This window comes from Delphinus delphis, chromosome 9 (genome assembly GCF_949987515.2).
Source record: "Delphinus delphis chromosome 9, mDelDel1.2, whole genome shotgun sequence".
Lineage (NCBI taxonomy): Eukaryota > Metazoa > Chordata > Mammalia > Artiodactyla > Delphinidae > Delphinus > Delphinus delphis.
Genome location: NC_082691.1, coordinates 89131391 through 89149420, shown reverse-complemented (window position 1 = coordinate 89149420; position 18030 = coordinate 89131391). Strand labels below are relative to the sequence as shown.

At 38.6% G+C, this 18030-nt stretch overlaps 1 protein-coding gene across 4 annotated transcripts in view; it reads right to left on the bottom strand.

Annotated features, from left to right (window-relative positions):
- CALD1 (caldesmon 1) overlaps positions 1 to 18030 on the bottom strand; it is a 184975-nt gene that overhangs the window by 147335 nt on the left and 19610 nt on the right. Inside the window, exon 1 of one of the 4 annotated variants that reach the window (XM_060020928.1) lies at positions 5772 to 5790. The exons of the other annotated variants lie outside the window; for them this stretch is intronic. The gene's annotated coding sequence lies outside the window, so the exon portion shown is untranslated. Of the gene's footprint in view, positions 1 to 5771; positions 5791 to 18030 lie in introns of those variants that run through there. 4 annotated transcript variants of the gene reach the window in all.

Here is an 18030-nt window from a genome sequence, read left to right as displayed (position 1 = left end):
ACTGATATTTCACAAAAGGAATATACTCCAATTACAGAGATTTAAAAAAATATTAATAGACTTTGTTTTTTAGAGGAAAGATAGTTTTTTTTTTTTTTTGCGGTATGCGGGTCTCTGTTTGTGGCCTCTCCCGTTGCGGAGCACAGGCTCCGGACGCGCAGGTTCAGCAGCCATGGCTCACGGGCCCAGCCGCTCCGCGGCATGTGGGATCTTCCCAGACCAGGGCACGAACCCGAGTCCCCTGCATCGGCAGGCGGACCCTCAACCACTGTGCCACCAGGGAAGCCCAAGATAGTTTTTAAATGTTTTATTTGATAAAAAGTTCTTTTGAGAATGTCATATGTTAATCATATGAAGTATTCTGTCTCTACTTTCATTCTTTCTACGCATTTGGTTCAAACACCAGATTTCTTTTTTTTTAAAACATGATATAATCTTTTGGAAAAATTAATTAATTTATTTATTTTTGGCGGCATTGGGTCTTTGTTGCTGCGCATGGACTTTCTCTAGTTGCGGTGAAAGGGGGCTACTCTTTCTTGTAGTGGATGGGCTTCTCATTGCAGTGGCTTCTCTTGTTGCGAAGCACGGACTCTAGGCGCGCGGGCTTCAGTAGTTGTGGCTCACGGGCTCTAGAGCTCAGGCTCAGTACTTGTGGTGCACAGGCTTAGCTGCTATACAGCATGTGGGATCTTCCTGGACCAGGGCTCAAACCCATGTCCCCTGGATTCGCAAGTGGATTCTTAACCACTGTGCCACCAGGGAAGCCCCAAACACCAGATTTTTCAATCCAACTAGTTCACTAAAGTTGTTCAGCATAGTCAAAACCCTAGACACTGTCAGCTTCCAGAAGCTAAAATAAAACCCTGGACTGGGATCTCATAGTCCTAAACATTCCCTCAACCTTAAAAACCATAAAAAATGGTGAGGGTCACCCCTCCAAACCAATGATTAGGATACAACACTGATGACCCTGAAGGAGCTAGTGAAGATATCACAGCAGCTGACTTGAGGAACACTGCTGGTGATCATGAAGAGCCAGGAGAAGCTAGGAGAACCACAGAGTGGAATGCAGGGCTGGCCTTCTTGAAGGAGGGAGAGAAGGCAGGCAGGTAGGTAAGAAGAGTTTTATACTAGAGTGCAGTTCTAAGAAAGTCAGGCAAGACCCAGGGGAATCCTCAGAACAAAGCCGTCCATCAGAGGAGTCCCACATCTCCCAGGAACAAGCCTGACATATCCCTGTCAAGCTCCATGGGACCTGTAGCTTCAGCGAGAACACAGATTTTAAAGTGCAGCTGCTGAGGCATCGGGCAATTACACTCCCAACAGTAGAAGAGCTGAGAGCCCATTTCATAGCCACTGCTGTGGACTCAACTTTACCTTTCATTATTCCTATACATTCACTGTCCACTATCATCAGGTCAGTACATTCTCCATAAAGTCTTACAATAATGTCTGTATTATTGCATTTTAATATAAATACCTCCATATGACATATTTTTTTCTCTGTCTTAATCCTACTTAATCTTCAAGGCCCAGTTGAAACCCCATCTCCTCCAAGAAATCTTACTAGATCATTACGACTTCCATTTAACCTCTCCTTCTCTGGCTGGGGTCTGACCTCTACTTTCTATCATTTAACTACATACCATTTTATCCTGTTCTCTGTGGTTTTACGTGTGATCATGTAGCTTTTATCCAGGTTCTAACAATCTCAGAGTTCCTGACTTTACCCTTCTCTATAATCTTCTTAGGGCTCACCACAGTGTGACAAGAAATACGGTTAACTGAAAATAAATATCATTCTTAGAAAGACAGACAATTCTAAATGGAGATTTTAAATCTTATAAGTAAATCTCAGACACATCAAATTCCCTAACCCACCCATCTTATTCCCTAAAGAGGTCTCAAGTTGAAGCCTGCTGAAGCTGGTTAGAATTACTACTTCCTTACAAAACAAGATGGCACCATTAACTAAGCATACTAAAGGACCAAGAGCAACCATGAATAATGATTGATTCAGGTTGAGCGGATGCAGCTAGATACTGTTTTTGAGGGCCACTAAAGTTAGACCAGGTAGCTCACCAGGTCATCCTATACACGCCAGTGAAGGGTCAAAACTTGTGCTCAAAGTGCTCTCTCAGAATTTGGCAAGCAGTGAGGTGGGTCAGGAGAGTTGGGGCTTGGTCACTCTATTCATGTACTGGAGTTATACCCAGTTATAGATGATGATGAAGTCCAGTCAGAAAGATGGAGCATGAAGGGCTGGGCTAAGATTGCAGGTGAGAGTCAAGAGTCTAGTGAGTTCAAAACTCAGGAGGGAGAAGTCAGTTGAGGAAAGATCTTGGGTGGGAGCAGAAGCTGCTTCTCACTTTGTTTGCTTGTTTATTTTTTCCAATGCTAAACCTTTAAAGAATTATCATTCACTCAAACCCCCATTCATTCATTCATTTGTTCATATTCCTGAGCTTATTACAGGAGAATTCTAGGACTAGGGACACAGACATGAGCAAGGTGAAGTTCAAGTTTGCAGAAGACTGTGAAGTAAACATGTTATTAAACCTTGGTGAGCTAAGGGCTGAAAAGAAGGAACAGATATGCAGGAGTAAACGTGGTCTCTAGAGCTTTGTGTGCTCCTAGTAAACAAGCCCTCCACAAGCCTCCACTGAACTCTCAGTTGGATTGAAAAAGAAGCCCCAGAATTCTGCATGTTCCTGGAGAGAAACCCCTCCCTCCTCAGCAACAGTCCCAGACTTACTATTATAGTCTGAATATGAGATCATCAGGACTGATTGTATCATGCCCTACATTCTTCAAGGCTCCCAAGACTTTCAGATCCTCCTACATTACCCATATTCCATGCCCAACTGGCTCTGTACCTCTCCTGTTCTGATCCCCTATCATCTCCCTACCTGATTTCTCTAGAACTCAGGATCAGTCATCAACCAAGACTCTATATTGAAAACTCTTTGATTATTCCCTCCAACTTCATGCTTCATATATCCCCTTACAATTTACAGTTCTTCTGACATCCATACCCTCGTATCACAGAGCCTGGAGGTGAAGGAGGTGTCCTCCTTACTCCTCTTTGCCATTTTTGCCTCGTTTCTCCCTAAAAATACTACCCACTACCCCTCCTTGTTGCAGTCATCTACCGATTCCTGCATTACTCCCCTCTATTTCTAGAAGATTTTAGCTCCTGGTTGTAACTCTTTTCAATATGATGCCTGCCATAATTCTCAGAAATTTCAAATTTCACGTATGTGATCCTTCTAATACCCTGGCCTCTTAGTTCCTTGAGCTCCTCTCCTCCAATGGTCTTTTCCGCCAACATATCTCAGTCTCCCACCTTCTTTCACAGATGACAGCCCCTGATTCATCACTCTAAACACTACTTTCCATTTAGCAGGCAGGCAGCTGAACCCAGCTGGAGGAAACTCACAGCTAAGCTGACTGGTTTTACTTAAAATTGATTACTACTAATGTTGAGTGGATCCTTAGTGCTACCTGGCAGTTCTACTATGTTTCCCAAGTCTAAACATCCTCTCTTCTATTAAAACCCCTCAAATCTCCTCTTCCTTTCTAATGCTTAGCTGATAAACTTGCTTACTATTTCACTGAAAAAATGGAGGTAATCAGATGGAAACTTCACAGGCTCCCACCACATTTCCCAATCTACCTATAGCTGAATCCAGATAGTCTACCTTTCCTCCTGCAATGATGCCTTATTTGCCCATGTTCCTATCTAAGGCCAAACCTTCCACTTGCACTCTGGGTTCCACCTTTTTTCACCTACCCAAGAGCATTTTTCTAGCAACTGTTACTTCTCTTCTGCATCATCAATATTTCTTTCTCCACTGGATTATTTCCATCATCAAACATGCCTAAATATATCTCATCTTAAATTAAGAAAAGAGAATCTTTATTAAACTCACATGTCTCTTCAGTAACTATTCCAATCCTCTGCTCCTCTTTCAACAAAAATTCTGAAAAGAGTTGCCTCTGCTCACTGTTCCTACTTCTTTTCCTCCCCTCCTCTCTTGAATCCATGCCGATCCGACTTTTTCTGCATTTTTTTTTTCAGGGTCATCAATACTTCTACATTGCTAAATTCATTGATCAGTTCTCAGTCACTGTCTTACTTAGCCTATTAGTATTTGACACAATCACTTCCTCCCTTTGGAAGTTCTTTCTTCACTTGGCTTTTAGCACATCACACCCTCCTGGTTCTCTTTCTACTCCCATTAGCCGTTCTTCTTATTCTCCTTGGATGGCTCCTGGTCTTCACTCTGATCTTTAATTGTCAGAGGACCCCAGAAATTGTCCTAAGACTGTGTTCCTCTATCTAACTCACTGCCTTGATCTCATCTTGCTTCTTGGGATTAAATCTCATGCAAATGCTGATGACTCTCAAATACATATCTTCACCCAGGACCTCCTCCCTGAATCCCAGACTTGTATATCCAACTGCTTATTTAACAGTTCCAATCAGATGTGTAACTGTTATGTCAAATTCAAAATGTTCAAAACCGAACTACTGATGTCCACCCTCACAACTCCTTCTACATCTTTCCTGAACTTGGTAAATGAAATTCCATTCTTCCAGTTTCTTAAACCAAAACCCTTAAGCTCATTTTGACTCCTTTTTTCCAGTGATTTGCTGGTAAACATGTAACAGCAGGTTCTCAGCTCTGAAGGGTGGGAGGTAGAGGAAGGTCCAACTTCTCTGTATAAATACTCCCATCATTATCCATTTCTAGCTACAAATGTCACATCATTGAATACTAAGTTGGTACGAGATGTATAGTGGCTCTCCATTATGTTGTGTTTCCACCATATAGACACGAAATATACCAATAACTTCAAGAGCATAGGTAATTGTAAAATGTAATAAGATAATCAGGAAATGATGAGTTTTTTAGTATTCATTACTTTTATTTTAATATAACATTTAATTAGAAGTTTATATAATTCATTTGTTACATGGCTTGTATTTAATAACTGTCTTACAAAACTCCTAAAAATTTAGCATTGGCTCTCATGAGCTCTAATGAGCCTGCTCCAGAATACCACTGCCTGTTTCTCTTTCACTCTCAAATTCATTAGCACATCCTGATGGCTCTACATTCAAAATAAATATCTAGAAGCTGATCACTTTTCACTATCTCCATCACTGCCACTCTAGCTCAAGCCATCATTGTCTTTCAGTTACATCAGCTTCCCCACTACCCCACTCTCCCCATGCCATTCTGTTCTCAACACGGGAGTCAGATGTAAACTCTAAGTCAGTTCACATCACTCTTTTGATTACAACTTTCTAATTGCTTCCTGTTTTATACAGAATAAAATCCAAAGTTCCACAAATGATCTACACGGCACTACCTGAAAGAATGGGGAAAAAAATGGAAGAAAGAAGAGGAATGGAAGAGAGGTAGAAGAAAGGAAGGAAGGAAAGGAAGAAAAAGAAAATAAATGATAGTGGTATGAACAGGTGGTGCTGTGAGAGCAGAGAGGTACATAACTTAGATAGGGGTGAGGTGAATTTTCCTGGAGGATGGAGCCCTTAAGTGGCACCTGGGATACACAAGTAGTTGAGCCCCGATTTTGCATTCTGCTTGTTCAGTCATTCTGTGTAGTTCCAGATTTGGGAGAAGCAGAACTGGAGACTGCATTCTTTTTTTAATAGAAAATGAAACAACTTTCTACTATACCAACCTAGATTGCTAAAGAGATAATCATAAGAAGCAGGAGAGCAATGGTGGCATGCTACTTACCAGGAACACCGTCCTGTGACATTCCCAGTAACAGTCTGGTCTCAGAAAAATGGCTAATTGCAAATATTTGATAAGTGCTTAAAAGTTTTCCCCAAAGCTCCAAACCCTAGGGGAAGATAGAGTGTTCCCAGGCCAGACTAAAACCTTTTAACCTTAAGTCCCTTAAACATAAATATGTTGCCAAGATGCCGAGTGGATATTTAAATCATCCACTTCCTGTTTCAGTGCTATCTCTCTGTTTTGGAGAAGGACCAAAAATGTTTCATTCCTTTTGGCACTGTTTTCTTCATTTAAAAAGGATTTATACTTCAGGGGTTTTGACTCCAGAAAAAAAAAAAGGGAAAAGAGCACATATTTTGGATGTCAGATTCTGAATCTTTTGACCCTTTCAAACAAGAACGCACTACTCTGTAGCCAGTGGGGTGAGAGAATTAGATCAGGGATAGAACATGTCCAAATGGGTTTCTAAAATGACAAGCAAAGAGGGAAAATTGGCCCACCTACAATAACTTGTTTAGGAAACATTAAAAATAGCCCAACCAAGAAGTAGATTTTTTGTAAATAGTTTTGTTTAAATGTAACTTAAGATAATCTATCTAAGCATTTCCATCGTGCCCAAGCTATCAGTCAATTAAACTTTGAATATGATGAAAACACATCCATGGCTAGTTTTATGAGGTTTTCATTAAAATGAATACGAGTAAATAGAAAGTTCTGAATGGTGTGTCTTAGACAGAAAGGTTCTTTGAAGGTTCTCAACCAGGACGAGGGTTGGAGAGGAGTGGGCAGGGATAATTTCAGAACGTCCTGAGTAGCAGAACAATCCACGCTATCAGCCTGTGTAGTTTGAAAAAACTCTCCAGCCAATTCTGATTGTACTTGGCAACCCCTCTCCCCAGTTATGAGTCCCCAGGGAGACAGGATAATATCAGAAGTATTAATAGTGTCCGTGAACATTCCTGTCTTCAATTAACTGAATTCAATTCAGCATTTGTTGATCCTTTACTTTGGGCTTGAAGTTGTGATTTGCAGTGGAACTGAGGGTAGGATATACAAAGATCAATGAACATTGTTCCTGCCTGATGGTGAAGTAGAGAGAAAAGAACAGTAAACGCTTTTGGTCAGATATAATACACAGTGGTTTAAGTCGTGGGAACCTTCTCCTTCCACTCTGGGGCAAGAAGGAGGTGGCGGTATAGGAGTTGAACTTTGGATTATGGATTGACTTTCAATCAGTAGACAGCAAATGGAAAACCACCCAAGGACCAAGGAAACATTCTTCTTAGCTGATGGCTTGTGTTGATAGACATGTTCCTGAAAAATTCTGTATGTAATCTGGGTGGTTAGTCATTCCTCTTTGGCCCAGGAGCTGCCAGGAGGCTTGCCCACACACAGCTAGCAACTGCACTGTCAGCTGAAGGGGGATAGGAGGTACTCTCAGACAGAATGCAAAGGCTGAGAACAGAATGAAGGCCTGAGCAAACCTCACAGATAAACTTTGGCTTTCATTAAACTGCTACTCAATTCAAAAACTGGCACACACTTGGGTGCAGGGAAAGAGAAGGCCTTCTGCCACCACAAAGAGGAACAAGAATGAAGAAGTCAGTGGTTTGGTCCTCTCAATGGCCAATTCAATGCTTGCAGACTGTAGCTCTCACCCCATGGAGCCATTGCAGGGGGCACAGTTTTGACCCACAGTGCTGGACAAGAATATATTGACTACTGGAAAAACAACATGCAAATATCCTACCAATAGTGTGTTCATAGTACATATTCTTATAAATAAATCATGGTATAATTACAACCAACTGGAGAGAAGGAGAATAGACCCTCACTAGGCATAACCTGGCAGTTCAAGGATATATCAGAAACTGGAAAAATCTAGAAAACACTGATTAAGACAGCTGAGGATAACCCATTGGATGATTTGCCATCTCCAACCATTTGATTCACTTCATAAGGGCAGGATCTGTCTGTTTGCTGAAAATGCAGGATTAGGCCAACTGAGTTGATTATATAGCAGTTGGCAATTAGTCACAATATGTTCACTTTTAGTAAGCATTTCTGATTAAGTTTATGCTACTTCTGAGAATAAATTAATCAATTTAAATACTTTTATAAAAATTCCATATCTGCTAAGTGTTTTGGTGACCTTACTATGTCTGTAAGCTATCCAAGATTCCTTTTAAAAGTTTATAGCCTTTGGTTTTCTAAATATTGTCAAGAGATGGGGAAAAATCTTTAAACTTAAGGGTGTTCTTGTGGAATTTGGCTCCCATGTCCCATTTCTGTCTGTATAGCTTAATTTTTTTCTAGCAATGAAAATATGTTCTCATCACCTCTACAATACAAAGCAAGATGTTGGCTCACAGCCTCTTGCAATTGTGAGTAAGCTGTCAAGGCATTAGTATTTTCATGGCTCCAAAGTTGATTTGAGGGAATTTTAATCTTATTGTCTTTGTTTTCCAATGTGACTACCCTAAAACTCTCTTTTCATGTTGGAAAATAAAAAATGACAGACATGACTAAAACTGACAGTCAAAATATAGACAACTGTACCATGCTGAATGTACATTTTGTTCTAGATGAAGTGTTGTTCTCATAGAAAAGACATGAGCTGAAAGTAACATATATCAGCTTGGTAAAAAAAAAAATCATGGCTATAAGAGGAGGGAACTAATATTTATTGAACCTCTACAGGCTCTGTGCTACGTTATTTATATTATTTCATTTAGTTCTCATAACTCCCAGCCCTGCTTTTTTACAGATGAGTAAATGAAAGCTTGAAAGGGTTCAAAATTTTACCCATAGGTTTTACAGCTAGTATAGACCCCATGCCTATTGTACTACACCAGGTTCTCTCTTGTCTGTCAATTCTAATCTGTCAGCTTCAGCTGCCTAGAATACTGCATTGAAAAGAATTCTGAAGCCATGAGAAAGAATGCTAGGTTTAATTAGCAATGTCAGTCAAAGGCCAGGAGCAAGATTGGTATCAGGTGTATTACTTGCACCCTGAATATTATACATATATTATATTGGTAATTTTAGCTTGAAAGTAGGGGCTTGAGGAATATATTATCCTCATGGATTTTAGCCTTAATATCATTTCCTTAGTAAACACAGATGTTCTACAAGTTAGTCTTTCCCATAGTTGTACTATTTTCTTACCATCCTAAACTCTTTAAGTACTTTTTTCATCCCTTGGGAATGAGTCTTTAATCACTTATTTTCAAGAGTTTGCTCAGAGTTATGACCAATGTTCCACTGTTGAAATTTTATATTTAAATACTTCAGTGTATACAGTGTAATCTATACGTGTGTGGAAGTTAACTCTAACCTGTACCCTAGGAACTGTTGTTTGTTAGTGTATGAATGACCCTAGTCAGGAGTATACACACCAGAAAGCATATAAGACTGATGTTTTAAATACCACTATCTAAATTCATACCTAAAGGCCTGTAAATTAGCATAAAGGAAGTATTGAATAAACATAGTTTTTCATTTGGCAAATGAGTGGGTGTTCAATACACGTGATTGGGTTGCGTAGAAAGACTTATACAGGGATCTCATCCTGGTGTGTACAGGTATTAGGAATCTGGCAAGCCCTGCATGTGCAGAAGTGCCATAAATTTAGGATTCTGTTCAGGCTTGTGCCCATTTAAAAATCTGGGCTTGGCTAGAAAGGAAACTGATCCTGTCATCAGAATGTTGTAACATTTGCCAGGGAGTAAACCTTTTGTATAAGGTGCTCGTCAGAGCAACTAAGAGGACAGAAAGAGAACTTCTTCAAGTCTGCAGAACAGATTCTGTAATTGTTTTTGATGCCTACTGTCTAATGAATGTTTACACGTGTGCAGAATTTAGTCTCTGAGACTTGTTTCCATTGTAACATACCTGGTTATCTGGGAGGTTATCTGGGAGCAAGCAGTGCCTACATCTAATAATTGGAGACTACTGACATTAACCATGAAGAGTCAGGCAAATTAACTCAGGTCTTTTTACAACAACCAGTTATTGTGGCAAGTCCAGTAGAGACCTCTTCCTCCTTCTCTCACCTCCCCACCCGCCAGTATTCCAGAGTTATTCACCAGGATGAAGGAGGAGAAGTTGTTCAACAGCCTCAGCGATACAACTCTAAGCCACTAGACTCTATCCTGGGAGTAGAGGTGGGAGCAGAGCTTTGAATCAGTTAAGATATGAGACTTAAATTTTAAAATAAACATTTATCTTTCTTGAGTTTGGATGCTGGGCAGAGATGTATTTAAGGGACCCCTTTACTCTGTGATAAAAGGAAGTTTGAAACAGAACAGTTAGGGGTACTAGTAGAAAAAAACATAAAACCATGTTGTCTTTATACCTGCAATGACTTGAGACCTTTTAATAAACCAGTCATTCTATCATGAAAAGAATTTTGTATAGTTGGGCTAATGCTTTAAAGTATGTACAATTTAACGTCTCCAGATTTCATATTCCTCATAATCCTCTAGGTGCAAGATTTATATTTCTCCCTTTAGGAGAATCACCTCTGTTTAAGAGGTTGAGCATGGAAAAACAGAAATAAAGAGTAGGGGCTAGCTCATCTAACCATCATGACTGTTCTCTACCTGCCCACAAACACAGAATGTTGCCATTCTAAGTTATCTTCCTCCCATCATAGCTATCTCAGAGGAGGCACAAATTTCCTTTTAAAATATATTCAAGGCTAAATCTCCAATAGGTTAATTTAATTTTACTCAATTAATAATGCAGACTGAATGAAGAAATAGGTGAAAATTTGAAAGTTAAAAAAAAGTGACAATGATTATTAAGATATTCCAAAGCATTCAGTTTCATCTATCAGATCTACTGTTTGGGAGCCAGTAGAGGGAATTCAAAGACAAAGAGGTTAGCCTGGACCGAAGGTATGACAGATTTCATTGCTAACATGACAGAAAAGCTATAACAAAGCTCCTGGAGAAAGCTGAGAACTAGGAAGATGGTGCTCCATCTATGAACAGGAATAGGAATACTCTACCCACGGTAACCTACTAATGGGGAAGCAATCTATCAGCAAGAGGCAAACCCTGGACTGAAAGGGAGAAGACCCCTTTCTGTATGAAGGAATGGGATCCAAACCTGAACTACCTGCTTAAAACTTCCAGCCAAGAAACTGAAGTGAAACATGATCTAAAACCAGTGAAACTGACAGGGACCAGTGAAGGCAAATGGGAAACTATCCCATGCAGATGCCTCCATGATCCAGTCAATGCCCTAAAACTTCTCAAAATGCTGGAACTGTGCTTATAACTACCAGGAGGAGATTGTGAAAGTCTTCTTTGGATAAACTTGTTCAAGAGAAAGATCTAGGGCTTCCCTGGTGGCGCAGTGCTTGAGAATCTGCCTGCTAATGCAGGGGACACGGGTTCGAGCCCTGGTCTGGGAGGATCCCACATGCCACGGAGCAACTAGGCCCGTGAGCCACACTACTGAGCCTGCGTGTCTGGAGCCTGTGCTCCACAACAAGAGAGGCCGCGATAGTGAGAGGCCCGCGCACTGCGATGAAGAGTGGCCCCCGCTTGCCACAACTAGAGAAAGCCCTTGCACAGAAACGAAGATGCAACACAGCAAAAATAAATTAATAAATTAATAAACTCCTACCCCAACATGTACTTAAAAAAAAAAAAAAAGATCTAGAGATATTGGCATTTGATGATTGCCCAGTGAAAACAACTGGTCCATTATCTACCAGTGGGCCCATCAGTGCCCCTGTACTCAGAGCTTCCAATCAGTTTCTTATTGTCTCACTCCTATATATGGACAGCCAGCCAAGGATCACCAGTATTTTTAGGAAAGAATTAAAGACAGAGACCAGCACAAACAACAAAAAAATAGGAACACAGAGAAAACATAGATGAGATGGAACAGAAAAGCACTTAAAAGTATAAATGACATTTCCAAGGAGATAGAAGAACTAGTGTATCTCTGAAAATAGATCAGGATGTTATAGAAAGGAACATCCAAAACAACAAGAAAAGGACTCTTGGAAATTCACAAAGTATCACAGTTAAAAACAAGGAATATAAAGCCAAAATTAAGGAAGCCTCCCAGATATTAGAATAAGATACAGAGAAGTAGAAAATATTTGGGAAAATATAAAATCAGAGGATCAGTGTAAGATATCCAGGAGAGACAGAGAGAACATGGAAAATGATGAGAAGGAAATTATCACCAAAATGATATAAGAAAATTTCCCAAAGCTAAAAGATGTGTTTTCTAGATTGAACAGGCCCACTAAGTAGTCAACAGAATAAATAAAAATCCAAATAATACCAGGGCACATTGGCATAAAATTTCAGAATATTAAAGATAAAAAGAAAATCTTAAATACTTCCACAGAGGAAATAAATCAGGCAACATACAAATATTCGGGATTCAAAATGGCATCAGATGTAAAAAATCCATATTGGAATCTAGAAGATAATGCAGGCACACTGTGAGAAGCTTTAGGGAAAATGATTTCCAGCCTAGAATTCTATGTCCAGTCAAATAATCAACCAAGTATGAGATAAATGAAAGACACTAAAAAATTTTTGTCTCTTCTGCATCCATGTTCAGGAAGATCCTAGATGATCTTCTTCATCAAAATAGGGGTATAAAGAAAGAGGAAGAATGGGATGTAGGAAACAGGATTCAAATTTCAACCCACATGCAAAGGAAATTCCTTTCAATCCTAGGAAGGAAATTCCTAAGGTGACTGTGAAGTGAAGATTTAGAACAGCTAGCTATGCAACAAACCTAGAAAATTCCAAGCAGTTTCCAAGAAGGATACCTTTAAAGGAAAAAAAACTGACAAATTACCTGATGTATCTGACTGTATTGAAAAGAGTTTGATGTTTGCTTTAATGATAGAAAACTAATCAGGTAAAAGAAATAGAGTAATTATTAAATTATGAGGAGTGGGGGAAGAAAGGTACTAGTATATGAAATAAAAAGTAATCATAGTATATACCACCATCTAAGAGCAATATTTATATAACAATAATATTAGAAACATGGGGAATATGATGACTACTTCTGTACTTTCTCTTGTGTCTCATAGATCTATTTGTTTATTCTTACACCAATACCAAACTGTTTTGATTATGGTGGCTTTATTAATGTTAGACATTACTTGTTAACTTTCTACTATAGGAGATAAGGAGATAACTAACCTGCAGGTTAGTTACATTTTCAAATAATAGGTGCAATATATCTTATATAATAAATACACCACACAGGGTCTAAAAATTCTGGAAACCCAAGGAAAATAATGTATATACTGTGCTTTTTTAAGATTAATAATTGGACCCATTACTTTAAATTTAGAGATACTTCACTTGAAATGTTGTCTGAAGCTTGAAGAACAAAAACATATTGAGCAAATTACTTTAAAATGTACCTAATTTATTATTTAAAATTAAGTTTGTCCTATGTTTTCAGAATTTTCAAACATCCTATATATCATCAATAATAACAAATATAATGGATTTATCTCATACATCAAATGATAAAAATCTCTGACTATATTAGACATTTATCTGTATGCTATTTATGAAAGATCCACTTTAAAATAATTACACAGGAATATTGAAAAATGAAAGGTTTAAAACATGTAATAAGTGAATAACCATAGAAAGAAAGACATTATAGCAATATTAATAGCAGGCAAAATAGAATTTAAGGTGAATTAATGAAAGGAATATTCCATCAGGAAGATTTAAAAATTATGAATGTATGTGTATCAAATAACACAGCCTTAAAACATATCAACAATAACAATGACAAATTTTACAAGTAGAAGTAGACAAATTCACAATCACAGCTCTCTTGGTAATTAATAGATTAAGAAACTTTAAAAAATTAGTAAGATATAAGATAGTTGAAAAATACAGTTAAACTCAATCAAAAAGGCTTTAAGCATATGAGAAGTGCTAGAGTGTTCATTTTTGCTTCATTAGATAATCTAGCATAAAAGCACCCAGTTTTTAAAAAAATCAAAACATTTGTGCTAATCTATTGACACAAAGTTAACTAACCAGCAACATTTTCACTCTCACTGTCTAGAATTTTCAAATCCTCTTTTTGTGTATAATTATTAAAGTGCTCTGCAATTTACCAGATTAATGTTTTTTTAATAGCTCTGACTTTCTGTACCATTTAAATAGGATATATGCCTCTTTAGTTTAACTAATTCTACTCATTTTCATCAATTCTCTTGTGTTCTATTTTTTTTCCCAGTCCTCTAATCATTTTCATCCTTTGGCCCTTTCCTATCAGATGCTGAAAGCTTTACAAATATTTATGACCTGTCCCTTGTCTTTCCTGATGAAGAAAAACACGTATACACCATTTCCATCTATTCACCAGCTATTCCCTCTGTGTGCAAACTGGAATGACTTTGCCTGATCACTGTGATGGTATTTGCTACCTACCAAGTCTTTTATAAATACTAAATGGTGCATTTTTTCACGTTGTGCCCCAAGTGAAGCAGGTTCTCTTTATATACCAGAAGGCCAATCCAAATGATGCATGTTTGCTTTATCAACCTCTGTAAAAGTCTAGTGGTAATTTATATTGATTACATAATAAGAAACTCCATCCCTGGTACAACATGTTCTTTCAGCTGCAGAGCCACACCTGTAGAAATGCTAACTCACATCTGGCTCCATAAATCTCTTCTTTCTGATCCTCTGGAGAGATACTTTTATGTAAACTATATAGCTACATGTGGAACAGGAAAGACCAAAGCAGATGGCTAAACCCAGTAACCATTTCTACCCCATAGCTTGAGCTCTTACTCTCTTCCTTGATTTTGATGTCTTCCTATTTGAGAAGTCAGTTCAATCTTTCCTTTTATGGAAGGTGTCTCCTACCAGCTTTATTTATATGTAGATAACAAACTCACAGTGTGCTGATAATGTTGCTATTAAGAAGTTTTAAGGGCTACCTCTGAGTCAAGAATATTAGTTTCACTCACTGATAAGTAGATTCCTTCAATTAATTTTTTGATATGAAGATAAGAAGATACCTACATTTCCTCATCATTATATTTTTTAAAGTTTTTTTAAAGATTTTTTTGATGTGGACCATTTTTAAAGTCTTTTTTGAATTTGTTACAATATTGCTTCTGTTTTATGTTTTGGTTGTTTTGGCCACGAGGCATATGGGATGTTAACTCCCCGACCAGGGATTGTACCTGCACCCCCTGCATTGGAAGGCAAAGTCTTAACCACTGGACCGCCAGGGAAGTCCCTATGTATTTTCATTTTTATTGTTTCCATTGCATGTAAGTGTTATATCTCCACACAAAATCAACTTTAAAAGACAAACCAACTGTTATAAATCAAAAAACTGGTTACCTTGAAAGCAACTCATTTGTAATTAGTGTTTGACCTAAATTTAGCTTTTATTCCCCCTTTAAAGTGATTTGCCAGTAAAAGTATAACAACATTAAAGAAGTAACCTTGATAGAAAGGACAATAACAAGCCTTATGAAGGGAAGTTATAAAGCCAAAGGTCTAAACAACGTTAGAGCTGGGAGAGAACACATCTAGTCCAACCCCTTCATTACAAGAATTGATGCCCCAAAACGTTGAGTTCCCCGCCTGACATCATCAAGTGAATCAAAGGCAGAAGCTGAATTAAACGGATTCTTTCGGCTATTATCTGCTGCTAACTCATATTTCAGAGAGAGTTTGGAAGCTCAGCCCCTCCATAATTTATGTTTTAGTAATAGGTATTTTTCATAAATTGTGGTGTTTTTTGTGTTGTTGTGTTTTTGTTTTTTTTTGCGGTATGCGGGCCTCTCACTGCTGTGGCCTCTCCCGTGGTGGAGCACAGGCTCCAGATGCGCAGGCTCAGCAGCCATGGCTCACGGGCCCAGCCACTCCGCGGCATGTGGGATCTTCCCAGACTGGGGCACGAACCCCTGTCCCCTGCGTCGGCAGGCGAACTCTCAACCACTGCGCCACCAGGGAAGCCACAATTGTGGTGTTTTTAAACTGGCCAAAACCTATAGATTTCAAGATTTCGGTGATCTTGGATCAGGTCTTTTTTTCCTTTGTTAGTGTCAAAGCTCTTACAAATAACTGTGATAAGACACAGCTAAAGAGCAGAGAGTCAGCAGCTGAACAGCCAGGTAAATCCTTTCACTCTAATGCTTCTGCTTAAAACTGTAAAGTGGGAGTGGGAGGTGCTGCTGGATGTTACCATTTGTTTGGGATGACCAATCTCAGTGAAGCAGAGATAGGGTTCCAGCACCTGGCATCAGGGTGGAGCAGGCTGAGGAATCTGCTATCAGCCTCAAGGGAAACAAACCAGAGACCAGAGGAGGCCTTGGGTATTTCAGGTGGAAAGTCCTCAGGGGATAACACAGTCTTCACACATACAATAGAGTTCTGTCAATATCTCTAATTATGTACATATAAAAGTTTCACTATATAAAACATTATTCTGTTTTAAGGGGCTTAAAAAATAAGTAAAGGACATTAGGCAAAACCTAAGGTGATCCAAATAAAGTATGGAGTTTTATTAATAATAATGTTATACACAATGTTTCATCTGTTGTGGAAAATCTGCACAGCAATGTTAATGACGGAGGAAACTGGAGTATGGGTATATGAGAACTCTGTTATGTTCCTGCAACTCTTCTGTAAATGTAAAAATTACTATTCTAAAATAAAATTTTATTTTAAAAATAATAAAAATAAACAGTTTGACCCACCCATATGATTGCTTGTACAAGCTTGGCCCAAGCACACTTGCTAGGATCAAACATGCTCTTCTTCTACCCTTCCCCTTAGGTTCCTGGAGCATTTTTAAACTTTAACATATTTGGCTATAGATATTATAATCACAGACATTATAAAGCACAGCACTTTCACATATGTGATCTCATGTGTTAGAAATTTAAATGCTGATGAAGACAATTTTAGTGAATCTGAGGGTGACAAGATTCTAAGATCTGCAATTGTTCACTATGTACTTTGGTTTCAGAAAAGCTTATAAAAACCTTTTCTGATTACAGTAGAGAAAAGGCTCAAATTGGATGTTAATTTGTCTTAACCATCCTTCTTCAGCACCTTGGGGTTTCAGAGTGTCTCCAAACAAGATGATTGTCAACATTGCTTTTAAAGGCAAGGGTAAAGGAATGTGCTTGTCCCAGAAGCCTTAAAAAAAAAAAAAAAAAAAAAGGGGAAAAGAAGAAAAGGCTGAAACTGGGGTTGGGGCAGCTTTTCCAGAAGAAGGAGTAAGCTGAAGCTGTCCAGCACAGAATAATTTTTGGAAAACTTCAAATTCTGAACTTTGAATCTAGAGAGTTTCCTTTATGAATGTATGACTTAACATCTTCTCAGAAAACCAACCAGCAAATTCTTCATATTTCAAAGGAAAAATAAAAGAAAACTATGTGCGAAAGATACTTTACCACCTAAAGAGCCTTTATATTTAAGATCTCATTGCTCCCTACCTGGGTGTTATAGAGAAGGAAAAAGGCTATTGCCTGTTTCTAATTAAGAAGCCTGAGGCACAGAAGTCTGTTCAAAGTCACACAGGTTATCAGCCATAGACATGAAGCAGGAACCGGGGCCACTCTCCTACTAGACCACCCACCTGTAATCTGAGGTACCCACAAAATAGAAGAACCAAGATATCAAAAATTTAAACCTCATTGCAAATGCTCTCAGGAAAAAGAATTAGCAAGCTAGAAACTACTCCCAGTGGAAAGAGTAATTGTTTTGTTTTAACAGCATATCTAAGAGCAGAAATATGGAAAGGCATGAAAAATTTTTTTAAATTCTCCAACTCCTATACTTCTCATTCCCTACTTCCTCAAACACAGGTGGGTCAGCAGCTCCAGGCTGGCTGATATAATCATTCTATGCAATTTGGGGGCACTAGAGAGCTCCTTGGTAGATATTTCCATTCCGTCATTGCCATAACTATATACTTATCCTGCAGAGTGTGTTTGAAAATTTTATTTTTCCTTTTTTTATCCTCAGTCTTTTAAAGAAGATATAGCTAAGCAAGAGAGACATAACGACATCATGGCTAAAGCATATGGCTACCCAACGGCAATAGAACATTTCCAACTGAATAAATCTCAATGGGAGAAGAAACAACAACAACAAAAAATAGAAGAAGGAAATCAGGGAGGGGCTGAGCGCTGCCTTGTCGGTGTTGCGCCCGTGCTTCCCGCAGAAAAAGCCACAGAATTGAGTGCTGAAGGTGTAGCCCACCCTGT